General features: G+C 41.6%; 1 protein-coding gene across 2 annotated transcripts in view; it reads right to left on the bottom strand.

The window, feature by feature from the left end:
• GPR156 (G protein-coupled receptor 156) overlaps positions 1-20,027 on the bottom strand; it is a 110,171-nt gene extending 90,144 nt beyond the window's left edge. The window contains exon 1 of one of the 2 annotated variants that reach the window (XM_061167076.1): positions 19,871-20,027. The gene's annotated coding sequence lies outside the window, so the exon portion shown is untranslated. Of the gene's footprint in view, positions 1-18,543; positions 18,647-19,870 lie in introns of those variants that run through there. The other variant, XM_061167075.1, reaches the window with a different exon arrangement.
• Between the last annotated feature and the right edge of the window lie 225 nt (positions 20,028-20,252).

The following is a 20,252-nucleotide window of genomic DNA, read 5'->3' as shown; positions in this document are numbered from 1 at the left end:
ATGTCACTGGAAACTAAGATTTTCAAAGTAAGAGAAAAAAGATAAGCATATAAAAAAAGTAAAATCTTTCCATCTATTATTTAAATGGGAAATATCACTGTGGAATCAAATTGTTCTTTTCCTAAAATATTCATATTTCCCAGTTTGTCAACCAAAGTTCAGAAATAAGTACAATCTGTAACAATAAGCCCTCCAAGTGCCCAGACTGCAGTCTCTCAAAACACTTTCAGTAAAAAGGAATCGGTTTTCTTTAGTGAAATTGCTAGTTTAAAATACAGAACTGGAAATACCCAAGATGAAACTGGGATATTTTGTCATGCTAGAAAATAAAAAATTATCAGACTACAGAGACTACAGAATCATGTCAAATGGATGCAGGAGTCAACAGGCTTCCTGTTAATGACAAGATAATTTAAGTATCAAAAAGAAAAATCCATTGGGTCTTTGGAAAAAAGAATTCCAGAAAAACATTTACTTCTGCTTTGTTGACTACACTAAAGCCTTTGACTGTGTGAATCACAAGAAACTGTGGAAAATTCTTAAAGAGATGGGAATACCAGATCACCTTACCTGCCTCCTGAGAAATCTGTCTGCAGGTCAAGAAGCAAGTTAGAATCGAACATGGAACAACAAACTGGTTCCAAATTGGGAAAGGAGTACGTCAAGGCTGCATGTTGTCACCCTGTTTATTTAATTTATATGCAGAGTACATCATGTGAAATGCAGGGCTGGATAAATCACAAGCTGGAATCAAGATTGCCAGGAGAATCACCAATAACCTCAGATATGCAAACGACATCACCCTTATGGCAGAAAGCAAAGAGGAACTAAAGAGCCTCTTGATGAAGGTGAAAGAGAAGAGAGAAAAAGCTGGTTTAAAACTCAACATTCAAAAAAGTAAGATCATGGTATCTGGTCCCATCACTTCATGACATATAGATGGGGAAACAATGGAAACCATGACAGACTATTTTCTTGGGCTCCAAAATCACTGCAGATGGTGACTGCAGCCATGAAATTAAAAGACCCTTGCTCTTTGGGGAAAAAAAGCTATGACAAACCTAGACAGTGTATAAAAAAGCACAGACATTACTTTGCTAACAAAGGTCCATCTAGTCAAAGCTATGGTTTGTCCAGTGTCAGAGTTGGACCATAAAGAAGGCTGAGAGCCAAAGAATCGATGCTTTCAAACTGTTGTGTTGGAGAAGACTCTTGAGAGTCCCTTGGTCTGCAAGGAGATCAACCAGTCAATCCTAAAGGAAATCATCCCTGAATATTCATTGGAAGGACTAATGCTGCAGCTCTAATACGTTGGCCACCTGATGCGAAGAGCCGACTCATTTGAAAAGACCCTGATGCTGGGAAAGATTGAAGGCAGAAGAAGGTGATGACAGAGGACGAGATGGTTGGATGGTATCACTGACTCAATGGACATGAATTTGAGCAAGCTCTGGGAGATGGTGAAGGACAGGAGAGCCTGGCATGCTGCAGTCCACGGGGTTGCAAAGAGCCAGACATGACTAAGTGACTGAACAGTAACAAAAAAATAACTGTAATACAGTAAAACATATATGGCACATAGAAGGCACACAATAAATGATTATTGCATAAACAAATTTAGCATTATAGGCATTAGTAAAATATTATTAAAGGTGTGGTCGATGACATTGACTTGGTGGCTCCTCCATGAGGACAGATGGTTTAAATTTCTCTTTCTTTCAAATACCAGGAAAAGTTATCTTTTTCTGGAACATTTTAATGTCATGAATAGTATGTTCCTTTCTCTTTTGGCTGCCGGGATGCTTGGAATCAAATATGTGGTTCACTTACAGCAACTGTGCAATGTTAGGCATTTCTGGCTCATTTTTATTATCCTATGACTAATTTCCTTTTGTCCAGATTTCATTACCTCTTCATTTTCAACCCATTACACGCTTTATATTAAAAACAGGAGAAGGGACAATTGAAGTAATGATGTTTCCACCCAATGTGAACAATAGATATATTGTTTGAAGTATCTCAGCCTCAGATTACCCACTAAGAAGAAGTAAGTCAGAACCACATGCAAATTAATAAAAAATGTATCTATTCAAATCACCACCAAGAGCACTGTTGTTGTTTAGTCAATATGTGGTTTACTCCCTAAGTAGTGACCTACTCTTTTGCAACTCCATGGACTATATAGCCCCGCCGGGCTCCTCTGTCCATGGGATTTCCCAGGCAAGCATACTGGGGTGGGTTGCCATTTCCTACTCCAGGGGATCTTCCTGAACCAGGAATCAAACCCGTGAACATGCACTGGCAGGTGGATCCTTTACCACTGAGCCTCCAAAGAAGCCCCAATAGTATTGTACTAGATATTTACTAACGTTCCTTCTGATGCTAACCTTCTGACGCTAATATTGTCTGAAGTACCTCCCCATTAACTATGTTAATGTAGGCAGCAGATACATGGATAACTATAAATGCAAAATGCATTTTAACTGTTTTTTATTGCACTGTATTGCATTCTTCTAGCAGATTTACAAACATGCTGAATACAGGTCACTTACGTTAACAGTAAAATTCATTTCTATTTCCTGAACATACACTGCTCTTCATGAGGACAACAGGCAGGTACAAGCAGGGCAGAAGTGATTAAAGCTCTCCTAAAGATCACACGCCACACAGATCTACAACATGGAAGATGGCTCACAGTTGTAAATTCTAAGAGAGCATGAACATGAGATCAGCGTGGGAAAATATTCCATGTATGTGAACAGATGGTTCAGTCAGGGAAAGAAGGCTGGAGCTGAAAGCAATCTTAGACATAATAAAGTCCAATCTCTTCATTTTATGGGCCAGAAAAGTGCTTCACAGAGGTTGGGAGGTTCAGGATCACCTTGTGAGTGTAGGAACAGAGCTCTGGTCTCCCAACTTCAGCACTTTTTCTATATTACTGTGAAAGTGAAAGTTGCTCAGTCATGTCTGAGTCTCTGTGACCCCATGGACTATACAGCCCATGGAATTCTCTAGACCAGAATACTGGAGTGGGTAGCCTTTCCCTTCTCCAGGGGATCTTCCCAACCGCAGGCAGATTCTTTACCAACTGAGCCACAAGAGAAGCCCAAGAATACTGGGGTGGGTAGCCCATCCCTTTTCCAATGGATCTTCCTGACCTAGGAATCGAACCAGGGTCTCCTGCATTGTAGGCGGATTCTTTATCAACTGAGCTAAAGGACTTTAAAGGAAGCTACGGTTAGCCTTTCATGTATATGGAACATCTGAGCAAAGGCCTGGACTTGGGGAAGGGAAGATGGAGAGTGTGTGTGTATATGGGGAGTGCCAGATGGGAATGGTGACCAGAAGGAAGGCAAGTTTGATTTGAATACACAGAATGTGTGCAGGACCAGTGTAGGCAATTGGAGAGGCTGGGCCACAGGGATAACAGCTCTAAGACTGTAGACATTTGTGGAGGAAGTCTGAGAGAGAAAAGGAACAATGTGGAAGAGGAAAGACTATTCTCCTGGGGCAGTATAAGTTTGGGAACGTGCACATTTTCTCCCCCCAAATGTAAAATAACTGAATCAATCTGCTTCACAGATTTGCCTTATAAAAGAGGGTGAAATGATAAAAGTTCCCTTGTGAAGCCTTTGAAGTGCCTCCAATTAAGTTTTCCACATACTTGCATGGTTTCTGAGTAATCATCCCTAGGACCCTGAAGCAGGGCCATGCAGGGAATCTTGATTTACCAGAGGGAAGAACAAAGGGAGAAGAGATGGCTGCTTCAAATACATCCCTCTTAGGGGGCTTTAGAGGCAGAAGGGAATCACTGGATGTCCTTGGCAGAGGTGTGAGGTAGACAGGATGGGAGGAAGAAGAGTGGACTTGATTCACCACTGTAATGTGAAACTTAGAGGAAACAAAGCTTTTGGATCATGGGGCTCTGTATGAATTCTTGGACTACACCACCATTCTTTCCTAATCCCTGTGTTCTAAAGCTTCTCCTCTCCAGGGCTTCCCAGCTCATAGTCAGTGATTTTTCCACAATCTGGAGAACATTTTTGCTCAAGATTACAGAAGAACATACTCAACTTTTAAATTTGATATTAACTTGTAAATTTTCTTCTAGTAAACCTGATTTTTCCCTTTGCTTACAGTGTTTAAACATTTCTGGCTTCTTGGTAGAATTAAAATGAATCAGACTGGCTATTGGAGTAGGTCCCCCATAGGATCTGAAAAACACTGCTGTAAGTACCAGGTTTGCTGTAAACAGTAGGTCAACTGAATGCAGGGCACACCCCAGTGTCCCTGGGCCAACTGAGCCTCCATCTCAGTATATGGAGTTTGGCTTCATTTCACACATCCTTGGACTACTTGGTATAATGAGTGATACTGAAGTATCACTCATTAAATTCAGCCAAGGCTGAATTTAAATCTCAGCTCCATCATTTTCTATCTATGGTGCCTTAAGTTAGTCACTTAACTTTAATTCTTCAGCTGCCTCCTCGGTGAAATGAGGTAATACTATCTATACCTCATAGGTTTTGTTGATGATTAAGTCATATGATGTCCAAGATGTTTGTAAACATAACTAATATACTAGATTGTCAATAAGTACTGGATTCTTTCATTTCCACAATAGAGAAAGGGTCATCTATACAGAAGACTTGGGTCACATAATCAAGGTTATTGATCTTTCTTGTTATAAAGTTTCTAACAGAATCTCGAGTTCTTAATCATTGTTTCTTCTAATAGGAAGACTAACGATCTTTGTATTTTATGTAAAATCAGATTTTGTAAGATGAAATTATAGATCCCTGATAGTAGAGACATTATTATGATGTATTAAACATTAGTGAACATTCTGAACATTACTGAACAGTACTGAATATTATTATGTTCAATAATTCAATAAATATTGACTGATCAACTGTTGTGTCCTGGTCACTATGCTAAGAGCTAGGAATGCAACAGGGAACAAGACAACGAGGTTTTGCTCTAGCACCTAACACAGTGCCTAATACTTAGCAGGTGATCAGTACATATGCATTGATGTGAACCCAGAGATGTTTAGAAAAATCTAAACTCTATAGGAGTACTATACTCCTGGGAACAACCCTCAGGACATCTAGATACTACTATAACTACTATTCATACAGAAGGGCTGGAAAATCCCCCTGACTACTGTGGGAGCATCTCTTGCTTTCAGAGACCTGCCCTGATGTGGTTTGCTGACTCTTTTTGAACTCTTGGGTATAAACTGGCACAACCACATGAACTGGGCTGTGAGTCATTACTGTTTTACAGATGGATCTTAGAGACCTGTTAATATTCCACACTATTGCCAGGGACTGGAGTTGGGAATTAAAAAAAAAAAAGCAACATACTAAAACCCTCACCAACTTCCCAGAGTTGCACTGTTACCTAGAAGCACTTAGGTACTATTATGCAAATTATACATGCATGATTTCCATAAAAACCAGTCAAAAATGTCAATTAGTGCTCATTAATATGCAATAAAATTCTCATTTGAAAACTACTAAGAGCCAAGAATGAATTCCACTTGGCTGCCCTCCTTTAATGAGAAGTGCTGTGAAGTGCTCTGTGCTATTTCTCATCAGCGAAACAGTAAGGTGTCATACAAATCAAGCTTCAGGCAACAGAAGGACCAGACAGAATGATCATTTGAAGGTTTCAGAGGCTGGTTTTGGATGGCTCAAGTTTTATGCTGCTATAGCTGAAACCTCAGCCCTTTTGGGTATCCACAACATAAGCTGTGTGAATTCATTAATCTACCTTTCAAATAGAGCCATGATAATACTGAGCACTCCTTCAAAAGAAGTTTGTGAAGGTGCCACACAGCTGTGAAAAAAGTGAGGTTCAGTCTATTGAGAAAGCAATGTCCAACTCCTCAAAAGAAGCAGAGATCCAAGGCTCTTGGGATTAATGGAACTCATCCCTAAAAGCCTTTTTGTTAGAATTTCTGAGTGAACTTACATGCTGTGGGCTTCCCGGGTGGCTTAGCTGGTAAAAAATCTGTCTGCAATGTAGGAGACGTGGGTTCAATCCCTGGGTAGGGAAGATCCCCTAGAAAAGGGAAAGGCTACCCACTCCAGTATTCTTATCTGGAGAATTCCATGGACAGAGGAGTCAGGCAGGCAAAAGGGTCGCAAAGAGTCTGACAAGACTAAGCAACTAACACTTTCACTTTTCACTTTACATGCTGTGTCTCCAAATTCCACTTTCATCTGGACACTGGATTACTCTGAAATGTTGTTCAGTGTTGTTGTGCAACCCAAGACACTATGTGAGAGTGATACAGGCTCTTTGAGGATAAAAAGATGGAAAATACAAGCTATTAACAGTAGACTGTTCATTCTGCAGCCACTTCCTTATCAAAATGTCCTAAATTTGGCTTAGAAGCATGGGGTACAGAATAGACTTTTCTAAGGACAGTTTAACCCAATGTTTATCAAACCTTAGCGCACAACAGAATCACCTAGAAAATGCCTTTAAAAACACTGATTGCAGGCCCTTACCACCAGAGTTTCTGATTCAGTAGGGCCTGAGAATCTGCATTTCTAGTGAGTTCCCAGGTGATGCTGCACCTGTTGACTTGGCATTCATACCATGAGAACCTGAGTCTACTTGAATTTGAATTACTCACTAAAAATTAATCTCAGAGACATACTACTAAGAAATTAGACACCTAGAATAGTACTCAATTTATTCATTCTTCAAACCATAATTCTTATGTAGTTCTTTGGACATGAAATACTGAAGAAAACTATTGACCCTCTTCTGAAAAACATGTACAAATATATAATGTTTTACATATAAAATCAGAAGGGGAAATCATAGCCCATATCAACCTCTCCTACAAACCCCATTCATGCCCAGTAAGGAGGCTCATTTCAAACCACAACTCAGGTGAAGCTAGGGACAAAACTTTTTTTAATTAAGGTTTCTATTTATATTGTTCTCATAAATCAAATACTTGTGGCTACCCACAAGTAAAGCATGATGCATTAAAAGGATGAAGGCTATGAAAAACTCTGTCACCAATTAAAACATTTTAATAATCCTTTTTAATATGTCTACTCTTTATCTAGTACAATAATCTGTCTTTTAGTTGGAGTATTCTATTTACTCTTTGATAATTACTGACATAAATGAGTTAAAATCTATTATGTCACTACTTGTTTTATTTTCCCAATCTGTCCTATGTTCTTTTTTTGGTATTTTAAAATATTTTGCAATTGTATTTTATACCATTTTCCTGTTAGCTTTTAAACAGCTCTCTTGAGGTATTATTGTTGTTGTTTAGTCACTAAGTCTTGTCTGACTCTTTTGCAGCCCCATCGACTGTAGCCTGCCAGGCTCTTCTGTCCATGAGATTTCCCAGGCAAGAACACTGGAGTGGGCTGCCATTTCCTTCTCCACTACTGAGGTATAAATTACATTAAACTGCAAATATTTAAAGTGTCAATTTGATAAATTTTTACACATCCATACACCTGTGAAAACACTCTTACATTCAAAAGAATAAACAAGGAGTGATAATCCTTCAACTTTGTTCCTTTTTTGAAAGTTGTTTTGGCTATTTTAGACACTGCACATTTTCCAGTGAATTTTAAAATGAGATTATCATTTCTTCAAGATGGTCATCTGGGATTCTGATTGGGATTATATTGAATCTATAGATCAATTAGAAGAGAATTAACATCTTAATAATAATGAATGTTCTAATCCATTATCTTTCAGTTCACTTGCTATTTAAAAAGTACCATAGATTAAGTGGTTTATAAACAACAGAAATTTATTTCTCATAGTTCTGGAAGCTGGAAGTTCAAGATCATGGTGCCAGCATGACTGTGTTCTGGTAGGAACCCCCTTCCAGTCTGCAGATAGCTGACTTCTTGTTATATCCTAACATGATGGAAAGAGAGCTATTCAGCTCTCGGGCCTCTTCTTATAAAGGCACTAATCATATTCAGGAAGGTTTCCCCACCCTTCTGACCTAATCATCTCCCAAAGGCCCTGTCTCCAAATATATCACACTGGGGACCAGATTTCAACTATAAATTTTGGGGAGGACACAAACATTCAATCCATAGCACCTGTGAACAAGATATATCTCTTCGTCTATTTAGGTCTTCTTAAATTTCTCTCAATAAGGTTTTGTCACACATTGATGTGGGCCAACTGCTTTATTCAGTTCACTAATTCAACTGCTAATCTCTTCCAGAAACACTCTCACAGATATACCTCCAAAATAATGGGTGATACAAGTAGACACATAAAATTAACCATCAGTGTTTTTCAGCCCCTTCCACTTTGGTGGACCCAACACTCCCATTTTAATCTCCCCAGCACAGTAAGACTGCACTAGCTCTGATGAGTTTAGCTTTTTAGCACTGCTTTCTGTTTGGCTTTTTTTAATCCTTGGTCTGTGTTACTTGGGCTCCTCTGGTGGCTCAGAGGTAAAGAATTGGCCTGCCAATGCAGGAAATGTGGGTTCAATCCCTGGGTTGGGAAGGCCCCCTGGAGAAGGAAATGGCGACCCACTTCAGTATTCTTGCCTGGACAATCCCATGGACAGAGGAGACTGGCAAGCTACAGTCCATGGGATTAAAAAAAAAAAAAGTCGGTCATGACTTAGAGACTAAACAATAACAACTGTGCTACTTATACATTGGTGAACGACTTGTAAGGAAAATGGCTCAAATTTATTGCACTAATTCCTCTGAGTCTCTTTTCTTTCTATGATCATGACCTCTATGTCCCAGCTCATTTAGTATCCTTGAATTCCCCCTTTTTTCCCTCCCCAGCTCTATCAGGCTGCAGAATGTTCTGCTCAGCTTCTTTAACTCTCAGTAGCTTCTTTTTGCTTGGGTTCTTAGCTTTTCCTCACATGATACTTAACAAATGTTAACAAATGTTAACAAATGTCTCAAGGAAAAATGCAACCCAGAATGTGGGGCACTCAATGAATTTCTCTTCTTTCTGAGGTTTTAGATCTCAAGCACTGGCATTAGTAGGTCTTTTATGCCTTTAAACAGATTATGGAAATCCAGATTTTCTAGGTGTCCCCTCTGGGAGCAACAGTCTACTACCAGATGGTTCATTATGGCTAGAAGCAGGTGTTTAACATCTTATAATATGTTTCACCTTAAGTTTTTTTGTTTGTTTGTTTTTTACTGAGGAGACAAAACTGTTTAAAGATAATCTTTATAGACTCAAATCACAGTGAAAACAGTATAAAATATAACTATCCTACTATTAACTATGAGACCAATTAAGATACATTATAGAATTCCTAAGTTATGAGACAAACCTATTATAGTGACTGACTATAACTAGTCAATTATTAACTATCATTTTTACTCCATCAGTACATATCTGAAAATTAAAAGTTGCTGAAAAAATATGTATTAATACAAAGAATAATGCTTATTCCTTCAGGTTTATACATGTCCAAATGAAAGTTAAAATTTCTTCTTAGAAATTAATCACAATAACTTCTATTCTGGTTTTCTTTCTTTAGTTTTCAATCTAGGACATAAAAATCCATTTCAAAGCTACCAAGCAAAAATTGCAGCATGTATTATAGAAGCCAACAGCAAAATATCTGTCACAGGACTTCATAATTTTGAAGTCATCTAGGATGACTTCGCTAATGTTTGCATTCTGAACACAGAATCACAGTTGGGTTTCTAATACAAATTAGAGGATCACAGATCTCCATAGCATGTCCAAGAGCTCACAGGCCCACACAGCAGCCTGCAGCTGAGGATTAAAAAACCCCATATACTTCTTGCTACTTTGGCAGTTCATTGCTTACATTTCTCTTGTTCATACTCACCAGCTTCCCTTAATGCTTCTCTGATATTTTCTCTAGCCCTGGTGTGGTGAGGAATCCTGCTCCTCTCCAGTCTTGAGAGACAGACTGAATTTTTACATGCAAACAAGAGCAAGACTACAAATGAAAACCACGTAGTCCTGGGAAGCTCACTACTCATACCAGGCTAAGTAAAATCACTTGTTTAAAAATGTTTACGTCTGTTGAGTGGCACTGATCCTTAAGCTCTAAGACCCCTACCTTCTCAACTAATTATCCTCATGTCAAGTAATCAGTTGTAGTTGATTGACTATATACTCATAAAAATCCCCAAATCCCTGAAAATAGAGGGAGAAGACCGGAATGGAATCAAAGAACTTCTCTCAATCCAACTATTAAGGAAAGGACATAAAAACATAGCAGATTTGGCATTGTGAGAAAGCATTGTAACGGCCTTTCCTCTCTGAAAGCGCCTCCCTCCCCACTGATTGGGCTGCTCCTGCCACAGATGAAGACCATGGATAATTCCTCAGCATGGAATAAATGAACAAGGCGAACTGTAAACAGTCTGGCCAACCAGAAGCAACAGACACACAATACAACCAAGACACAGCAGACCCTGCTCCCCACCGAGCTGATATAATCCACACTTGGCAAGGATGAGTTCTCACTGCAGGGCTCTCCTGCCTACATACACAGGCTCCCCTGAAGAAAGGCGGTGGGAGGGTGGAGAGCAAGACAAAAGGAGGGAGGGAAATGGCTGCTGGACGGGAGACCCACAGTGAGCAGGAAAATTGTGTGTGTTCCCTTTGACCCAGAAATGCCAATCTGGGGGATTTTCCTATGGAAATAAAAACCAGTGTAAGGATAAATGTAGAATATTTATTGTAGCATAATTTGTTTTGTTTAAAAGAAACAACACTGGAGGATAACCTAGAATATCTATCAATACAAAAATAATGGGAAAATTATGTCTGCAAAGGAATATATATAGTTATTAAAAACTGGATCAATTATATGCATGTACCTATAGTAATGTACTTAATATAATAAATAAAATGAAACATAGAGTAACTGGTATTATATGACCCCATTTACATATGAAATAGAAAATAACTCTACTTAAGTTTGAATGCAGAAAAGGACAGAAGAAATGATTTTGTCAGGAAGACAGAGGGGAGAGTAGGTGGAGATTAGTAACGTTTTCTCTATTTACTATTATTTACTAGACTTGTTATAATGAGTATTACTTTTATAATTTAAAAATACAGTAAATTTAAAATATAAAAATAATTTATTGAGACTATTATTTACAAGCAATGCTAGTGGATTGTATAGTTCTCCGGCATTTGCTTTAAATTGATCCTGGTACACAGAGGTAGACAGTAACTTCTGTTCCAGGAGAGAGGCCTCACCACGTGTTCCTCAGAAGGAGCCAATTAAAGCACAGACTCGACAGTGCCTCTGGAAAAGGCCAGTGGTTGTGAAATGAAAACTACATCTACCTCTCCAGAAGCTCAGCCGCAGAGGTTTCCAAGAGGCTGGTCGAGTCAGTTAGCTCAATGAGAGTAGAACAGTGTTTTGTCTGGAAAAATCCCACTACTCCAGCTACTGACAGCTTTTGTTGGCCCCAGTTCCATATTTCAGAGATGTGATGTATAAGGATGGCCTGGCAGCTTCAGGAATAAATATTAAACTCTGGGAAAGAAGCTGCTGTCCAGTTTCGAAGTGCTCCGTGTTAGCACTTTGGTGGACCACTGGAAGCCAATTATGGGACTTCCAGTTGTTGCCCAGAAAATGGCATTAAGGTCTTGGAGGTGTGACAGTTGGCTTAGTGTTGGCAATTTGGCTTCATGCTGATAAAAGCTTCCAGATGCTTGGCAGGGGTGGGGGTGGGGCAGCAAGAAATATATGATATTCAACAATGAACAAAAAATATGCAGAAGTTAGCATCCTGAAAGTGACTATACACTCCACTGGCATTACTTGTAAATAATAGTCTAAATAAATTCTTTTTATATTTTAAATTTACTGCATTTTTAAATTATAAAAGTAATACACATTATAACAAGTCTAGTAAATAACAGTAAATAGAGAAAACATTACTAATCTCCACCTACTCTCCCTTCCGTCTTCCTGACAAAATCACTTCTGTGATTTTCATTCATCTTCCAACATCTTTTTTTCTGTTCTGGTAAAATCCTACTGTCCTCCACGTATGCCTCTTCTTCTTTCTCCCTATTGAGCCCCTTGAAAGATTATTTTACTTAATGTTTTGCTGAGTATCATAGAAATCCATGCTTATAACAGCAATCATGGGAAATATGGATAAGTTAGAAAAAGAGAAAAATAATCACTCATAATCCCACTGCTCGTAATATTTTAGAATGCTTTCTTCTTTATACTTACTTTTTAAAGTAGATCTGCATTTGCATATCTTTACAACTATTTCACATACATAACTAATATTATAAATGAATATGAGAGAATATGACGGAAGTGTGAAGGGGTTTTGGACAGTATATTACTGCTGGGATCTGCATGGTTGTGGTGTGGCTATGTGTTCCGGCGTGTCAACCCTGTATTAATATTCCTCTGACTGGCTGACAGCAGCCTCATGTCTCAGCCCTTCTATTTTCTTCACAACTGACTTCGGCTGTCGGCAACATTTGCACATAAAGATTCCCGTGGGTGGTTATTTGATCTTCTTTCATCCAAGTCTTTCACTTGCAGACAATTGGGTACCTAGGACCCCAGCCAGTCACTACTCTCCTCCCTTTCCTGTCTCCTGCCATCATCTTTCCTGTTCCCTCTTTACTCCAGTCACCAAACAACATCCAAAAGCAGGCCAGGGAACAACATACAGTCACCGAAATGTCCATTATGAAAAGGCACTCAATTAAGCATGAACCCTCTTCACCTGTTCGGAGGAAATATACAGCAAGCATGGCCCTTGGGAGATTTCACTTCATGCAGAAAACTAAGACTGTCTTAAATACTGAAGGACACTGTTAGTCTGAAGTCTTGTTATTTCCCTAGTTAAGACTTTCACTTCTGCCTCCTCTCTCAGGGTCTTCCCAGTTACCCCTGGAAAATCAGGGTGGGAGCTGACAGTGCTGATTGAGAGGCTGACATTCCAGCCTAGGCAGATGGCAATGGGAAGGCCCAGTGCATTCTCTTCTGGGTGTTTCCAATGTCACTCTGGAACATGTACCCACCACTACAAGAGAAAAGTTCCAAATAGCAAGGCCCTAGGCAGAATCATAAAGTTTCTCTATGGGGTCCTCCATGCCTTTTTCTGTCCTCACACCAAGAAACCGCTTTACCCCATCAGAATTCCAGAGCTCTCCAGCTAATCTACACATATGCAAAGTTTCTCACTGCTGCACTGAGGACTGACTTCCCCAGGACCATCACTTCTACTTATCTCTTCCTTATCACAAACATCATAAAGTGGAGATGATGGAGAGATTTCACACCCCTTCCTCCCTCTCTATTTTTATTATGCATTAAAATAAACATCCTGAGGCACTTTTGAATAGCAATCTGAAGGGAAAACACATGTGGAAGGTGGCCGAGCAGTCCTATCTATGGGTTGTCAATCTGTATGGCCTCAATCCTCTATTGCCAGTTGCCTCTCCAGTCACTGCCCGGTAGCTGGGTCAAAGCAAGTCTGAATTCTGTAGCAATGGTCTGCCTGTCTCATCACTTGGTCCTCTGTTGCCTGGCAACCCCAGCCTGAAGTATACTGACTCAGATTTAGGTTCAGGTGATAAAGGGGTCCTTAGACCCTCCCAACTACCACCCACTGAGGCAAAGTGGCCACGAAAGAGGATGTATGCTGCCATCAGAAGATGCAGCATACAGCCTATGAATTCAGTTTGACTTGGAGTATTTGTATGATGGATGAGACCTGTTTCTAGTTAGTCCCAGGAGTATACTGAATGAATCTGACCTCCTCCTGTTTACATCCTTTAGAGTAGATTGTACAAAGGCTCTAGACTGGATTGGCCACAGCAGAATATTCTGGAAGTGTCTTGGACATAAGCAGACCTCAAGGCCTTGCTTGGGCTAGAGGCACCACCCAAGAATTGCTCAAAATCTGACCTAATCAAAAGTTACATGATTCCCTACAACAAACAGATTAAAGTCCATGCTCCTGTGTCCTTTACAAGTTGGCCTTTAGCTCTCCTGCTTTATCTCTTACTGCAAAACCTGCCCTAATCCTCCCTGACACCCCCTCTTCACCTTACTCAGGCCACACCAGCACTATAGCCCTGACTCGAATGTCTGCTCAAGTTACTCTGTCTGGAAATGCCCTTCCATACCACAACTGCCAGAGAGCCATAACTCCTTCAGAACTCGATTCAAAAAGCACTTTTTCCTTGGAGAAGAAAATAACAATTTTCCTGAGATAGCTAGTTCTCTCCCCCAACCTGGAAACACTGGCTAGCCTCCATTCCTCCCATATTTTCATAGCAGTGATAACTTAATTATAGCACTCGGCATAGCTATCTTATACAGGCCTTTCTACATCAGTGTCAAAGGAACTGTGTCCTTTAAAGGCTTTTTCCTTTATTCTTCTATTGGGATGAATGCATTCTATTTTAAATAATCCCTCCTCATGCTGACAAGCTCTTTTCCACCATCCCCTCTGGACTCACACCCTCAGGGGTACTCCATTAACAGACTCTGCTTTTTCCAAGTCACAGTTGTCAGCCTTTCTCCTGATCCAGATACTATTAATGCCCATTCTTCTGTATGCTCATTCTCCCCCATCCCTAGAAAGCAAGGAACTCTGCAAGGTGGGTTCAGTATTATTTCTCTGGCTGTATCATCTATCTCTGTCTGAGTAGCTCATGATTATGACAAGTGTCTCCGAAAAACACCTTGAGAAGCCTAGATGAAAACCAATGCCCTATGGAAACACATAAATATTTTATCAGGCTCTGAACAAGACTCTTACTCTTAAATATTTAAACCTCTTGAGAGCAGAATGCTCGGTGGCTGATTAGAGTCAATTTGTACTGGGATGGGGAGCTGAGAGGAGGAGAGGAATACAACAGCAATGGGCGGCAGCATTCTACAGTCTCTTTTAGGGACTGAGAAACACTGAAAGTATGCTTGAGGGCTCCCCTGGACACTCATTTTTCAAGTGTTCTCCCTCTGCAGTGGGAAGGAGATCAGCACCCAGTGGGGCTGTCTGGAGAAGGCACTTGCTGGGGTATAGGCAGGCTGCCATGTTGGTCATAGCCACCATAATCTTGCCATATTTCTCTCAGCACTGGTGGCATGAAGATTTTCACATAAAGTACACAGGACTTAAAATGAGGTAGACTCTATAAAATGTTCATGGCAGCTTTGTTCAAAATAGCCCCAACCTGGAAACAACCCAGGTATCCATGAATAAGAGAATGGGTAAATAAAAAGTAGATATTCATACAGTTGAATACCATCTTGGAATTAAAAAGAAATGAACAATTAATATACAACCACAAGGATGAATCTCAAGACACTGTGCTGAGAAAAAAGGCAGACATAAAAGTACATACTGTGTGAATGCATTTATATGATGTCCAGGAACCAGCAAAACTATGATAAAAGAAATCATAACAAAGGTTGCTTCTGGGGGTGGGCGGCGGGTAACTAGAAAGGGACATGAGGGAAATTTCCAGGATTAAAATTTTTTATATCTTGTTTGGGATAAGAGTTTTTTAAAACTAGCCCAGCTTCTAACATAGGATTCAACTTCAAAGCACTGTGGGGATAAAAGTGGCTACTGATCTCCAGGATCATCATTTACCTATAAAATATTGATTAACCTGAATCACTTACAAGGACTTCTAGTATTTTACCAAGGGCTATGCCACCCTTATGGGAGGCAATGTCTTATCTGTGTCATTTAATTATCTAATTAATTCAGCAATTATTTATTAATTGCTTACAATATGCTGTGAATAATACAAAAAATTTCTTGTCCTTATGAAGCTTACATTTGAGGGGTGGAATATAGAGATGATTAATAAAGAAAGAGATATACTATTCAATGCCAGGTAATGGTAAATGCAGTGAAGAAAACTAAAGTAGGGCCAGAGGACAAGGAGTGACAAAGCATGCTTTTGGATTAGGTGGTCAAGGAAGACCTGATGGAGGAGGTCACATTTGAAAAGAGCCCTGAATGAAGTGAGGAAAGAAGCAGTTTAAGTATTTGAGGGAAGAGTGTTCAAGCAGAAAAGAGCAAGGAAGACAGTAAATTGAGGGGAAAGATATGAGGTCAAAGAGACCAGAGCACATAGAGCTTTCATAAGTACCGGTAGAGAGCTGGATTTTATTCCAAGAGTGAGGGATCTTATTTCACTGGAGAGTGTTAAGCAGGGGAGTGATATCATCCAAGTTATGCTTCCCTGGTGGCTCAGATGGTAAAAAATCTGCCTGCAATAAGCGAGACCTGGGTTCAATCCCTGGGTCGGGAAGATCCCCTGGAGGAGGGCATGGCAACCCACTCCAGTATTCTTGCCTGGAGAATCCCATGGACAGAGGAGCCTGGCAGGCTACAATCCATGGGGTCGCAAAGAGTCAGGCACAACTGAGCGACTAAGCACACACATGTTTTAAGAATGGGAAAAAGGAAGCAATGAAGAGATATGCCTAGAATTCTTAGGGAAAAGTCAGAAGAATAAGATCCTTTCCTCCCTCACTCAAAATGTTAATATCCTTCACACATCTATTTCTTGACCACTTTTCAATTTAAGTTCTGTATGTCTGAAGTTTTTCACAATAAAATGTTGGAAGGGAAAAAAAAGAGAAGTAGAGACTTGAATCCCTTATCAAGCAGAACTCATCAGTAAATGAGAATGTTATGGTTCTCAATGCCTTTCTGCAAAATAAAGGCTCTGATTTTTAACGAAACGTGGAACATTCTTTTCAACTTTCAAATCCAACTTCTGGGCCCAAGTCAGTCCATGGTCCATTGTCTCTGTGAGAAGGCAGAGCCTCACTGCTTCTTTCTTCTCTATCCCCCTGCCCCCACTTACTCTCTAAAAATCTACAAGGGAGTAGAAAGAAATGCAAATTTGGAAGAAGGAGGGACTTTTCAGAGGAGTTCTATACTCCCCCAACCCCATCTGGAAATACCTTTTTGGTCAAACAACAAAAAAGGAAATATTAAAACTCTGAGCAGGAAACAAACTGTTAAGTACCTACTGTCCACCTGAGAAAATCTCTTTCCTTCTATCTTTATCAGTCTGCCACTCTTTTGAGAGTCTTTTAGGCTGGAAGTCTAGGCTGGAAGTTGCTTCACCCTACCCATCCCAAGTCTCCCCTGGGCCACAATTCTGCTTTCACTAGACTTGGAAATTCTCTATCCCGAGGCCACCATAACTTGATGTCTGCCAGGCTCAACCCTAGACTTTACTGGGGAACAGGGAGAAGCTAAAAGCTGGAGTGAGAGAAGAGGAAATACAGGGAGCACTCTAGAGACAGTGATGGCCCTGAAGAGGAATTAGGTTGGCAAATTTGGGACCAGAGAACCACTTGCTTCCTAAGAGATCTCTAACTCAAGCAAAGCCTGCCAAGGCATTTTATTCTCCAGACTCAGACTGCCTTGCACTGTATACTCCCACATCCTCAGCCATTTATCTCCATATCCATTCGCTCCAGCTGCAGCAAAGGAAGAAGCTACTTACTGTTCTGCAAGCCTGGCTGCTACCCAGCCTGCAGGGAGGCCTTCTATGCTGCATTTAGCCATTGGTAGAGAAAAATAAGTTTTCCTTTGCAGGCCTCGCTGCCTCATACAATTACATCACAAATTTTCCAGCTTTTAATCCACACTTCATGTAGGGATGGAAATAATTTGATATTACCCTCCATATCCTGGTTAAAGGACTACACCAGGAAAGATGTTTCATTATAGGCTAGGACCTAATTTGTCTATTATTCATGCACGCAAGTACCTAGGAAACCAACAAAGGGAAGAGTTAGAGCATGTCATGACGTCTCTCCCCACAGATTCCGATTCTAAAATGAAAACAACAAAACTCAGTTTTAAAGAAAAACTTCAAAGTTCATATTCCGCAGCGCCGCAAGTACACCAAGATATCCACCATTCAAATACCAATCTAACAAGTGGCCTCTAGTTTCAGATAGAGTTACAAGGATGCTGCAGCTCCCGGGCGACTCTGCCCAGAACAAGGCAGTTCGACAGAAAGCAGAGCAATAAAACGTTCTGTATTCGGGACTTCACAACCCTCGTAAGGGAGTCCACCCTACCCGCCACCTGGCACCCTTAGGGTGCATGTGCCCCCCCCCCCCCCCAGGCAGGTTTGGGGACAAGCTCCGTAAGGAGCCTCTGGCGGGGGGGGGGGGGGGGGGGCGGTCTACAATGCTGTTCCCGGATCCCTCCGTTTCAGGAGGCTATCGCCTGTTTAACAAAACAGAACAGCCGCAGCCCCTCTTCCCGACAAATACCAGTACGCTGCTCTCCTCAGGAAACTGCCACCGGCATCCCTGGTCAGTGACCCCGGGCTCGCCTCCAGTTTCTAAGATAGTTTCTTCACCGTTTCCAAAGAAGCGACCCAGATTCTGCAAAGGAGAGAACGCCCTTCCCCCCTTTCCACTTTTTACTTCAGAATTTAAGTGTTTGACGTTCTGTGGACATATCTTGCCCACAGAGCGCTCCTACAAACTCCCGACTATGGGATCCTCCAGGGCGCGCTGCTCACCTCACCAGGTCCCGGACCGCCGAGGAGCGCCAGGCCCGCGGCTGGCGGCAGAAAGCCGGCGGTGCCCCGGCCTCTCGCGGGTTCGCGGGGCCGGAAGGGACGGGGAGGGGCGGGAGCAGTACCGCAGGGCGCCGCGCCCATCACCGCGCTGGGAGCCGGGAGGCGGGCGCGGAGGCGGCGGGACGGCGGCGCCCGGCTCTGCTGTGGGCGCGGGACGTCGGGTGCCTCAGGGGCCACCCGGCCTGGCTCTGGCGGGGCCGCGCCTCCCGCCCCTCCCCTGGCACCGCCCCGCGCGCTGCGCCGGACCCCGCGCTCGGCCCGGAGGGCGGGTAGGGTGTGAAAGGCTCCCGGCCGTGCGGACCGGAACCCCGCGCCTCCTTCTCGCGAACCGGGCTGCCCCTGGGGTCTCGGCGGCGGAGCGGGAAGAGAGACGCTCGGGCTCCAGTCCCCAAGAGCAGGAATTACGTCCGAGATTTTACCCGGGACTTTCCCCGGATCTCTCCTTCGCTACAACCAGACCCTTTCCTGTGGAACATACAGAAAGTGAGAGGGACCAATTTGATAATTTTATTTTACCTCAGAATTTCTCCTTGCTTTTATATACAGCCCCTGTATATTCTGCAAAATAGTGGAATTTTTCTCCCAGCGTGGTTCCCACTTTCAGTTCCAGTGTTCTCTTTCTCAAATTGGTGTATCCCCAAGCCCTCAGCTGCCAGGCACAGAAGGTTTAACATCTTCTACCAAGGCCTGCCCTATTTACCTCAAAAATGTTTGTGGAATCTTTCTCCTTTCTCTTCATTCCCATATTGCTGCTCTTGTTAAACTTGATTACCTTGGCCCGAATCATTTTAAGTTCCTAACTGGTGTTCTTGTCTCCTGCCTCTCCCCACTCCCAAAACAGAACTGAGAATGTTGCTTTCTTGAAAAAATAAACAAACCTCCGCGGCCCGCCTCACCCCCCGCCCAACAGTAAGCCCCCTCTGCAAGTGGAATACAGTCTAAACTACTTTCACAGTTGGAAACCAGCTTACCATTCTAACCTTCTGTCTGCTCAACACCTGTGTTCCAGTTATACTGTGTTGGGCTAATGGCCGTTCTTTGAATATATCCTGGGTGTTCAATGCCCCTGTGTGATTTGTTCACTCTGTTCTCTTATTCTGGATTTCTCTTCATCCCCATCTTTACCTGTTGAATTGTTCCCAACCCTTCAAGAGCCAATTGAGATGCCTTCTCCTTTAACAGTGTTCTTCCAGAAATTCCCAGTCAGATCTGAGAGCTCAATTAACTTCTCTTTCCCAACACTCTGTGCTTCTGTTACAACACTTACTAAGTTGGTCTGTATGTTACAGCTGGCTGTGTCCTCTTGGCTCCCCACTGTCATAGCCTGCAAGGCAGAAGATGTTTCTGACTCAACTTCAATCCCATGGCAATTGGCAACATACGTTTTAAAATAACCATTCTTTGGTTGTATATAAACTTTGCTTATTGTAAAAGTTCAAATACATAAAAGTATAAGGAAGGAAATAAACCCCCAACACACTGAAATAACCACTGTTAATGTTTTGATGATCATATTTTCATGTATATATTTATGCACATGTTCATCCATCATTTATCTACAAATGGAATCATCTCAGGTATGTTATGTTTAGGATATCCCCTTTTTTTAGTCTTCTCTTTTCTTACCTGACTCTTCCCTCACTATACCC

Source organism: Dama dama, chromosome 19, assembly GCF_033118175.1.
Source record: "Dama dama isolate Ldn47 chromosome 19, ASM3311817v1, whole genome shotgun sequence".
NCBI classification, from domain to species: domain Eukaryota; kingdom Metazoa; phylum Chordata; class Mammalia; order Artiodactyla; family Cervidae; genus Dama; species Dama dama.
The sequence above is the reverse complement of the archived record's forward strand: the minus strand, read 5'-3'. Positions and strand labels throughout refer to the sequence as shown.